Source organism: Rhamphochromis sp. 'chilingali' (genome assembly GCF_963969265.1).
Source record: "Rhamphochromis sp. 'chilingali' genome assembly, chromosome: 13".
Taxonomy (NCBI): Eukaryota; Metazoa; Chordata; class Actinopteri; order Cichliformes; family Cichlidae; genus Rhamphochromis; species Rhamphochromis sp. 'chilingali'.
This window is the reverse complement of record NC_137940.1, coordinates 17,154,877-17,166,403: the sequence shown is the minus strand read 5'-3', so window position 1 is coordinate 17,166,403 and position 11,527 is coordinate 17,154,877. Positions and strand designations below refer to the sequence as shown.

Here is an 11,527-nt window from a genome sequence, read left to right as displayed (position 1 = left end):
CTCACTGTTACATGCATTTGAATGGGAAACTCACCCGAGACAAAGTATAGGTTTTCATTATGTGAATAATTTTAAAATCTTAGCTCAAACGGCTGCAAAACCTGTTTGCCCAGCACGGGGATATTGAGTTCTATAAGATAAAGCCATAAACATGTTTGTCTGAGTCTTCTATCAAAAGTTACAGCGATTTATATGAAGTTGTTCAAAAACGCTTTATTTCGCCAAGACAATGCGTTTCTCACTGTTACATGCATTTGAATGGGAAACTCGCCTGAAACAAAGTATAGGTTTTCATTATGTGAATAATTTTAAAATCTTAGCTCAAACGGCTGCAAAACCTGTTCTGTTTGCCCAGCACGGGGATATTGAGTTCTATAAGATAAAGCCATAAACATGTTTGTCTGAGTCTTCTATCAAAAGTTACAGCGATTTATATGAAGTTGTTCAAAAACGCTTTATTTCGCCAAGACAATGCGTTTCTCACTGTTACATGCATTTGAATGGGAAACTCGCCTGAAACAAAGTATAGGTTTTCATTGTGTGAATAATTTTAAAATCTTAGCTCAAACGGCTGCAAAACCTGTTTGCCCAGCACGGGGATATTGAGTTCTATAAGATAAAGCCATAAACATGTTTGTCTGAGTCTTCTATCAAAAGTTACAGCGATTTATATGAAGTTGTTCAAAAACGCTTTATTTCGCCAAGACAATGCGTTTCTCACTGTTACATGCATTTGAATGGGAAACTCGCCTGAAACAAAGTATAGGTTTTCATTATGTGAATAATTTTAAAATCTTAGCTCAAACGGCTGCAAAACCTGTTCTGTTTGCCCAGCACGGGGATATTGAGTTCTATAAGATAAAGCCATAAACATGTTTGTCTGAGTCTTCTATCAAAAGTTACAGCGATTTATATGAAGTTGTACAAAAACGCTTTATTTCGCCAAGACAATGCGTTTCTCACTGTTACATGCATTTGAATGGGAAACTCACCCGAGACAAAGTATAGGTTTTCATTATGTGAATAATTTTAAAATCTTAGCTCAAACGGCTGCAAAACCTGTTTGCCCAGCACGGGGATATTGAGTTCTATAAGATAAAGCCATAAACATGTTTGTCTGAGTCTTCTATCAAAAGTTACAGCGATTTATATGAAGTTGTTCAAAAACGCTTTATTTCGCCAAGACAATGCGTTTCTCACTGTTACATGCATTTGAATGGGAAACTCGCCTGAAACAAAGTATAGGTTTTCATTATGTGAATAATTTTAAAATCTTAGCTCAAACGGCTGCAAAACCTGTTCTGTTTGCCCAGCACGGGGATATTGAGTTCTATAAGATAAAGCCATAAACATGTTTGTCTGAGTCTTCTATCAAAAGTTACAGCGATTTATATGAAGTTGTACAAAAACGCTTTATTTCGCCAAGACAATGCGTTTCTCACTGTTACATGCATTTGAATGGGAAACTCACCCGAGACAAAGTATAGGTTTTCATTATGTGAATAATTTTAAAATCTTAGCTCAAACGGCTGCAAAACCTGTTTGCCCAGCACGGGGATATTGAGTTCTATAAGATAAAGCCATAAACATGTTTGTCTGAGTCTTCTATCAAAAGTTACAGCGATTTATATGAAGTTGTTCAAAAACGCTTTATTTCGCCAAGACAATGCGTTTCTCACTGTTACATGCATTTGAATGGGAAACTCGCCTGAAACAAAGTATAGGTTTTCATTATGTGAATAATTTTAAAATCTTAGCTCAAACGGCTGCAAAACCTGTTCTGTTTGCCCAGCACGGGGATATTGAGTTCTATAAGATAAAGCCATAAACATGTTTGTCTGAGTCTTCTATCAAAAGTTACAGCGATTTATATGAAGTTGTACAAAAACGCTTTATTTCGCCAAGACAATGCGTTTCTCACTGTTACATGCATTTGAATGGGAAACTCACCCGAGACAAAGTATAGGTTTTCATTATGTGAATAATTTTAAAATCTTAGCTCAAACGGCTGCAAAACCTGTTTGCCCAGCACGGGGATATTGAGTTCTATAAGATAAAGCCATAAACATGTTTGTCTGAGTCTTCTATCAAAAGTTACAGCGATTTATATGAAGTTGTTCAAAAACGCTTTATTTCGCCAAGACAATGCGTTTCTCACTGTTACATGCATTTGAATGGGAAACTCGCCTGAAACAAAGTATAGGTTTTCATTATGTGAATAATTTTAAAATCTTAGCTCAAACGGCTGCAAAACCTGTTCTGTTTGCCCAGCACGGGGATATTGAGTTCTATAAGATAAAGCCATAAACATGTTTGTCTGAGTCTTCTATCAAAAGTTACAGCGATTTATATGAAGTTGTACAAAAACGCTTTATTTCGCCAAGACAATGCGTTTCTCACTGTTACATGCATTTGAATGGGAAACTCACCCGAGACAAAGTATAGGTTTTCATTATGTGAATAATTTTAAAATCTTAGCTCAAACGGCTGCAAAACCTGTTTGCCCAGCACGGGGATATTGAGTTCTATAAGATAAAGCCATAAACATGTTTGTCTGAGTCTTCTATCAAAAGTTACAGCGATTTATATGAAGTTGTTCAAAAACGCTTTATTTCGCCAAGACAATGCGTTTCTCACTGTTACATGCATTTGAATGGGAAACTCGCCTGAAACAAAGTATAGGTTTTCATTATGTGAATAATTTTAAAATCTTAGCTCAAACGGCTGCAAAACCTGTTCTGTTTGCCCAGCACGGGGATATTGAGTTCTATAAGATAAAGCCATAAACATGTTTGTCTGAGTCTTCTATCAAAAGTTACAGCGATTTATATGAAGTTGTTCAAAAACGCTTTATTTCGCCAAGACAATGCGTTTCTCACTGTTACATGCATTTGAATGGGAAACTCGACCGAAACAAGTATAGGTTTTCATTATGTGAATAATTTTAAAATCTTAGCTCAAACGGCTGCAAAACCTGTTCTGTTTGCCCAGCACGGGGATATTGAGTTCTATAAGATAAAGCCATAAACATGTTTGTCTGAGTCTTCTATCAAAAGTTACAGCTATTTATATGAAGTTGTACAAAAACGCTTTATTTTGTCAAGACAGTGGGTTTTAGAGTCTTCATCATTAAATCTCTGGTTGCTTCATTTTTCTATCCTATATCAGATATTTTAAAGGTTAGCTTAGGTAAAGTTCCATTCTCATGGTGAGGCAAAGTGCTTTATGTGTGTGTGTGCGCGTGTCATGAACGGCTATAAAAGGCCTATAATTAAAGAACAAAGCGGGGTTTGAGTTCGAGTTGCGGCAGACTGTCACTACTTGTAAATGGAACGCAGCCTTCCTACGGCGGACAGCTAATAACAGGAATCGGATGCGGTCCAGCCAAGTCCACAGCAACCACCATAGCAACCGCCTAGCATGACCTTAAAAACATATTCTGTCTTCATAACTATCAAAATCGTGAAATGATTTGCAAAGTGTGAAAGTGTTACAGCTGCAGAGAGCTATGGCGGTATCTATGGAAGCTGTTTACATAGCTAATAATATACGATGTAACCATGGAGACAGTCAGTCACGTTTTCTACAGTGAATAAGGTGATTGAGTGCACAGCGTCCACACTCTGCAGGGGGTAAAGACATTACTTCAATATTGTTTTATATTGATATATATTTGCCTTCTGTTGACCATCACCTCAGGTTCACCATTATAGTTTCAGCATACAAATGCACACTGTCTAAACACATTCAAAAACTCATGTCTCAGAGATAAGCACAGCTGTTCATGTTTGTCATTAGAGTTTTATTTGTAAGAAAATTATGAACTTCATATTGTGCATTAAATAAAAGAACATTTCACAACTCTGAGTCAACAGAAACAGGTAACAGAAATGTCTCTAATGTGTACAGTGTAGTGTAAGCATTAAAAGATCATAAAGGAAAAACTAACATTTATGTGAAACTAATTGTAATAAAAAATGAGCAGGTGCTTTATAGATTTAAAAGAAAGAATCTGAAAACAACACTTTTTTGGTCTAAGTGATCAAAGTAGAAAACAGAACTGATGTTCAAGAACAAACCGTAGCTGCACTAATATTACACATCTCGATCGTTGTACTGAACAGACATGTTGCTTTTAAAACCACATGCAGTGTGTGACCATGACTGTTCACTGAGACCATGAACGCCACTTCGCTGAAGCATTCTTCTTCTTCTTCTTGCCATTAAATTGGAAGCAGAAGCAGCACGAGCTGATTTGATCTACTGAAAGGAAAAAGCAGAACATCTGAGTTGAAACCAGTCAGCTGAAATCATTAAGACAGGAACAAATTCAATGCAGTGTCTCAAGTGGCTTAGCCTGTTACAACTGTTGATACAAGCTAAATACGGTTAACACACAGTGTCAGGGAGCTCCAGTGTGGGAACTAGTGGCTTTAGGTTTGTAGTCATTTAACTTTCATCCATTCATTCATTTAATTCAGGAGGAAGAAATGCCAGGTTGGTGCAGGCTGGTTACATGCATTTGGTCCCATGCTGTCTTTAATTAAATGACTTGGTTCATTTTATGGCTGGGCTGTATGTGGGGTTATATCATGTTATTTGGGCAGGAGTACCTGTCCCCTGTTAGACTTAGAAAGTTTCTCCATAAGTAGAGTTTCTAACTCTTCTAGCACATCTGTGGCTGACAGCTTTTTGGTGGCTCTTTTTACCCCACACTGGTTGTGAGTGTGTAAATAGCCCCACTAGTTATTTTGGGTTGCAGTTAACTAGGGAGGAAGGGGTGGGTATGCCATGATTAGGTGAATAACAATTATATGTGATACATAAATTTCACAATGCATGCATATATCTCTATCAATTAAACCTGGCCTGAGGGCTGCCATTTTTTACATTCAGTTATTTCTCTTAGAAATGTTGGAACTAAATAATGAATGTGTTACAGTTAAAGTGAAACACTGGTCAGTGTAAATGGCTCATTGGGACACAGAAACCTTTAAATTAAACCTGATATCTAGTGTCAAACAATATCAAAGCTGTAAAAGATGTTTACATTCAGAATTTATAAAACTATGATTGTAAATAAATTCAAACAAGTGAGCTTTTCTCTTTGTGCTGAATATCAACACTGTGGTTTCTTAGACTGTAAGCTTTACTTTAGTGCAACCAGTTGCAGAAGCTGCCACTCCAAATGTCTTTTGATAACAAGAAAAAAATACCTTTTCAGTACACGGCCTGAAGTTCTTCTCCGAAATCTTCTGCAATCGGCTTTGTCTGCTGGTTTGAAGACAATAAACCATAAAAAAGATGATTTAGTCACTTTGTCTGTATCATGCAGCTCGAATGTGTCGTGTAACGATGTTGAATAGCCGTCGTTATCCCTCTGCTGCGTCAGTAGGATTGTACTGTACAGCATCTCATTGATATGTGAGGAATGCTAATGTAACACGATAACAGACTTACATCATTAAAATATAAAGTGCAGGAGATATTTAGATATTTTTTATATCTATATTACATTTTATAGCTGACGGATATTACTAAATAGATAGAATTTACTAAATAGCTGGATGAACATGAAAAATATGTCTATAATAACAAATGACCATGAGAGCCAGTAGAATTAATTCAGCTGGACACTCGAAAGACGTCCTTAAATGCTCTTTAAGTGGCAGAACAGATGAACAAACAGTTAATCGCTTACTTGAGATGAAATCTGCTCAGCTACTTTGAAAACAGCTTCTAACTGGTTCCTCCTTTAACAGGATGACTGCTCAGGGGTAAGGCCATCATGCAATCCAGCAACCTTTATGGTTCTGCTTTGATTCACCAGGAACTATTAGGGAAACCTTCCAGCGCCTCCTGTGAAAGACACAGGCATAAACACACAAACATTTATTAACATGTTCCACAGTGTTCCAGTTTGATTTTCTTATCCTGTGGACAACAACGTACATGGATGCAGGTTTATTGTTAACTTTTGTAAGGTTTATTTAATGAACATATCCAGCTGCAGCTCCACTGTGATCCTGAACTGGATAAGCACTTAAGAAAATGTGTCAATAAATGGACAAACATCAACTTACTATATTTATCCAAACAGACGGGACCAATAATGCTTCGCTGAGTTAGAGACTTTAACAGACTCTTCTATGTAAGAATGTCTCGTGCTGATATACCTGCAAACTTGACAACAAAGGTTTTTCAGACTACATGTAGCTGTCCTCTATGTCAGCTAACACATTTACATTTATGTCACACTTATTTCTGCTTTCCCATTTTATAATTATTACTTACATTTTGATTAGATACCTTGAGTTTGTAAATGATCAGATTACATAATTGGAATACAATGTATCCAATTCAGGGTTGCGGGAGGATGAAGCCTATCCCAGCTGATACAGGACAAAGACAGGCTGCCAGTTTATTGCAGGGCTAATACAATATGTGTAACAGAAAATCCACTTAAATGTTTGATATTTCTTATAATAATCATAATTATGACTATTATTTAAAGGTTTCTTCATAAATACATTTTGATTTTTTATAACCCCTAAAATATAAACCTGAGCTGTTTCAGATTCTGACCTCTGACCTCAGTGACCTGGCTGTGTCCTCACTGCAGCTCCCTCTTGGAAGTACGTCTGCTTCTTGTCTTCCCCCAGTGTTGACCGCCTGATATCAAGATATCACGTACTGTAACTGAGGAACAAAAAAGGACAAACACTTGCCTTCATTTAAAAGTACATTCATACAGAGATAATCTATGGAAACACACTAGTTCACAGTTTGGGAGGAACCAGTTCCTGTGAAACATTTCTGTATATGAACATCATGTGGAGAATGAATGAAATGAGTTCTTCAGGTGACTCAGCAGTCCCACACTGACAAATGAAATCTAGTTAAACTATTAAGCATATTTGCTCTTCTGAAATCTGTGTTAAACAACAACAAACATAAATTAGTAACAAAAACTACAGCTGAGTATAGGCTTTACAAACCACCAGCAGCCATAATGCTAAATTTTAATCTTCAAATGTTTCTGAGCTGTCTTCAACCTGCTTTTAGCACATTAAAGTCTCAATAAATAAAGTCAATGCAGACTCAATCCTAAATGTTCAGCACACAGAGACACAGAGGTACTGTTTAAAGTTTAGTGTTAACTTGAGTCACTGATCATTCACAGTATTACAGAGTCTGGCAGTCTTTGCATGATGTCCACGTCACTGTAAGTTTCTAGCTGACTCTCAGGTGTGCCAGCAGGAAAGAGTAATAATAACCTGCATCCTGAGGTTTGTCATGCAGGATTAAAGGAGCCAAGCTTTGTTCACACAGCTAGGATTGTATTTTACACTGACCCTGGGTCAGTATCAACTTCAAGAAGACAGCTGTAACTGTTGATAGAAGAATCACACACACATATTTATGGCTTTGCCTTATAGAATTCAGCATCTCAGTGCTCAGGAAATAGGTTTTGCAGCTGTTTGAGCTAAGATTTTCAAGTTATTCACAAATTAAAACCTATACTTTGTGTCGGGCAAGAACTAAATTCAAATGCATGTAACAGTGAGAAACGCACTGTCTTGGCGAAGTAAAGCGTTTCTCATCAACTTCATAGAGCTTGCTGTAACTTTTGATAGAAGACTCAGACAAACATATTCATGGCTTTATCTTATAGACTTCAATATCCCCCCAATGTGTGTGTGAGTCTTCTCTCAAAATTTACAGCTGTCTTTATGAAGTTTATGGAAAAACGCTTTATTTCACCACGTTAGTGCGTTTCTCGCTATTACATGCATTTGAATGGAGTTCTCGCCCGACACAAAGTATAGGTTTTCAATTTGTGAATAACTTGAAAATCTTAGCTCAAACAGCTGCAAAACCTATTTCCTCAGCACGGAGATGCTGAATTCTATAAGGCAAAGCCATAAATATGTTTGTGTGTGAGTCCTCTATCAAAAGTTACAGCTGTCTTCATGAAGTTGATACTGACCCAGGGTCAGTGTAAAATACAAGTTATTCACATAATGAAAACTTATACTTTGTTTCGTGCAAGAACTCCATTCAAATGCATGTAATAGTCAGAAACGCACTGTCTCGGCGAAATGAAGCCTTTTTGTACAACTTCATGAAGTTAGCTGTAACTTTTGATAAAAGGCTCAAAGCAGAGGGATAACGACGGCTATTCAACATCGTTACACGACACATTCGAGCTGCATGACGCAGACAAAGTGACTAAATCATCTTTTTTGTGGTTTATTGTCTTCAAACCAGCAGACAAAGCCGATTGCAGAAGATGTCGGAGAAGAACTTCAGGCCGTGTACTGAAAAGGTATTTTTTTCTTGTTATCAAAAGACATTTGGAGTGGCAGCTTCTGCAACTGGTTGCACTAAAGTAAAGCTTACAGTCTAAGAAACCACAGTGTTGATATTCAGCACAAAGAGAAAAGCTCACTTGTTTGAATTTATTTACAATCATAGTTTTATAAATTCTGAATGTAAACATCTTTTACAGCTTTGATATTGTTTGACACTAGATATCAGGTTTAATTTAAAGGTTTCTGTGTCCCAATGAGCCATTTACACTGACCAGTGTTTCACTTTAACTGTAACACATTCATTATTTAGTTCCAACATTTCTAAGAGAAATAACTGAATGTAAAAAATGGCAGCCCTCAGGCCAGGTTTAATTGATAGAGATATATGCATGCATTGTGAAATTTATGTATCACATATAATTGTTATTCACCTAATCATGGCATACCCACCCCTTCCTCCCTAGTTAACTGCAACCCAAAATAACTAGTGGGGCTATTTACACACTCACAACCAGTGTGGGGTAAAAAGAGCCACCAAAAAGCTGTCAGCCACAGATGTGCTAGAAGAGTTAGAAACTCTACTTATGGAGAAACTTTCTAAGTCTAACAGGGGACAGGTACTCCTGCCCAAATAACATGATATAACCCCACATACAGCCCAGCCATAAAATGAACCAAGTCATTTAATTAAAGACAGCATGGGACCAAATGCATGTAACCAGCCTGCACCAACCTGGCATTTCTTCCTCCTGAATTAAATGAATGAATGGATGAAAGTTAAATGACTACAAACCTAAAGCCACTAGTTCCCACACTGGAGCTCCCTGACACTGTGTGTTAACCGTATTTAGCTTGTATCAACAGTTGTAACAGGCTAAGCCACTTGAGACACTGCATTGAATTTGTTCCTGTCTTAATGATTTCAGCTGACTGGTTTCAACTCAGATGTTCTGCTTTTTCCTTTCAGTAGATCAAATCAGCTCGTGCTGCTTCTGCTTCCAATTTAATGGCAAGAAGAAGAAGAAGAATGCTTCAGCGAAGTGGCGTTCATGGTCTCAGTGAACAGTCATGGTCACACACTGCATGTGGTTTTAAAAGCAACATGTCTGTTCAGTACAACGATCGAGATGTGTAATATTAGTGCAGCTACGGTTTGTTCTTGAACATCAGTTCTGTTTTCTACTTTGATCACTTAGACCAAAAAAGTGTTGTTTTCAGATTCTTTCTTTTAAATCTATAAAGCACCTGCTCATTTTTTATTACAATTAGTTTCACATAAATGTTAGTTTTTCCTTTATGATCTTTTAATGCTTACACTACACTGTACACATTAGAGACATTTCTGTTACCTGTTTCTGTTGACTCAGAGTTGTGAAATGTTCTTTTATTTAATGCACAATATGAAGTTCATAATTTTCTTACAAATAAAACTCTAATGACAAACATGAACAGCTGTGCTTATCTCTGAGACATGAGTTTTTGAATGTGTTTAGACAGTGTGCATTTGTATGCTGAAACTGTAATGGTGAACCTGAGGTGATGGTCAACAGAAGGCTAATAGATATCAATATAAAATAATATTGAAGTAATGTCTTTATCCCCTGCAGAGTGTGGACGCTGTGCACTCAATCACCTTATTCACTGTAGTAAACATGCACCGCTAGCTCAAGTGACTGACTGTCTCCATGGTTACATCGTATATTATTAGCTATGTAAACAGCTTCCATAGATACCGCCATAGCTCTCTGCAGCTGTAACACTTTCACACTTTGCAAATCATTTCACGATTTTGATAGTTATGAAGACAGAATATGTTTTTAAGGTCATGCTAGGCGGTTGCTATGGTGGTTGCTGTGGACTTGGCTGGACCGCGTCCGATTCCTGTTATTAGCTGTCCGCCGTAGGAAGGCTGCGTTCCATTTACAAGTAGTGACAGTCTGCCGCAACTCGAACTCAAAACCCCACTTTGTTCTTTAATTATAGGCCTTTTATAGCCGTTCATGACACACGCACACACACACATAAAGCACTTTGCCTCACCATGAGAATGGAACTTTACCTAAGCTAACCTTTAAAATATCTGATATAGGATAGAAAAAATGAAGCAACCAGAGATTTAATGATGAAGACTCTGGGTTCTGTAGTGACCTGAATGACTCTTTGCATACAATTTATTGAAGAGGACTTTAGAATGCACTTTACATTTAGACTGTTGCTGTTTAATTTTTTACATTGTTGCGGTGTTATGTCATGAATAAAGTTCACCTGCTGGGGGTTTGATGGATCAGATCATCATAATCAATGGGTCCTGAGGTGGGCGGGACTGTCTCTGGTGATGTCACCATGAAGGAACAGCATCTGGCACGTGTTGCTGAAACATCCCAGTACACTGGTGTAGTTTCCTCTCCAGCTGTTTGACATTTGACACTTCAAAATTAAGGGGAAGAAGAAGAAACAGTGTTAGGTCAGGTGACCACATGGTTTCTAAAGTAACTGACAGGAAGTAACCAGGCCGTTAGAAATGGATGGCATGTGTTTAGAGTTACTGGAGTTGGGTAACTCTACTTACCAAAAGCAGAAGCACACAGATGAAGGATCAGATGCTGAATGTTGCAGGAACATGCTCGTGCGGTGGTCATTCAGTGCTGCTCCGGCAGGTTAGACAGTCCAAGACTGATAATACTGCCCATCTGAGAGTTTGAAAACACACATGCAAAGATTTATTTTGTATTACAGTCAAAGTTGGATGTTCATTTTTGTCCTTTAAAAATGTTTGTGTATTTGAAAGCACTAACATTTAAGGATGACTTGGATCGTCTCCTTTAAAGGGGAGACAAGTGTATCCACTGATCCACGTCACTTTACCTGGATGATGACTCCTCTCCCCCTCACGCAGAAACGCTCCTAATATAACCAAGCAAATAAATAATATTGAAGATTTACTTACATCATTACAAAAACAGGAAAAACATCTCCCTTTGATTCTATTTCTCCATTCCTGCTGAACATCAGGCAACAAATATCTCAATAAATCACAGTAAAATGTAAAGCACATGTTTTCTCTGCTTTGTCTAACCTCTGCAGAGCCTCTGTCAAGAAAAACATATCTGTAAGCATAAAACAAATATACATTTCATAACAAGTCACTGGACAAACCTCGGTCAGTTGATTTCCTCTGTGCAGTGCAGACGAACATCAGTCAGCAAGTCAAG

At 37.6% G+C, this 11,527-nt stretch overlaps 1 long non-coding RNA gene across 1 annotated transcript; it reads right to left on the bottom strand.

The window, feature by feature from the left end:
* Positions 1-3,795: 3,795 nt before the first annotated feature.
* Positions 3,796-10,979, bottom strand: LOC308408942. The gene is made up of 6 exons (XR_013973876.1): positions 10,885-10,979; positions 10,581-10,742; positions 6,593-6,699; positions 5,702-5,859; positions 5,217-5,274; positions 3,796-4,263 (listed from the first exon to the last, which is right to left on the bottom strand). It is a non-coding gene; the product is annotated as an uncharacterized lncRNA (long non-coding RNA).
* Between the last annotated feature and the right edge of the window lie 548 nt (positions 10,980-11,527).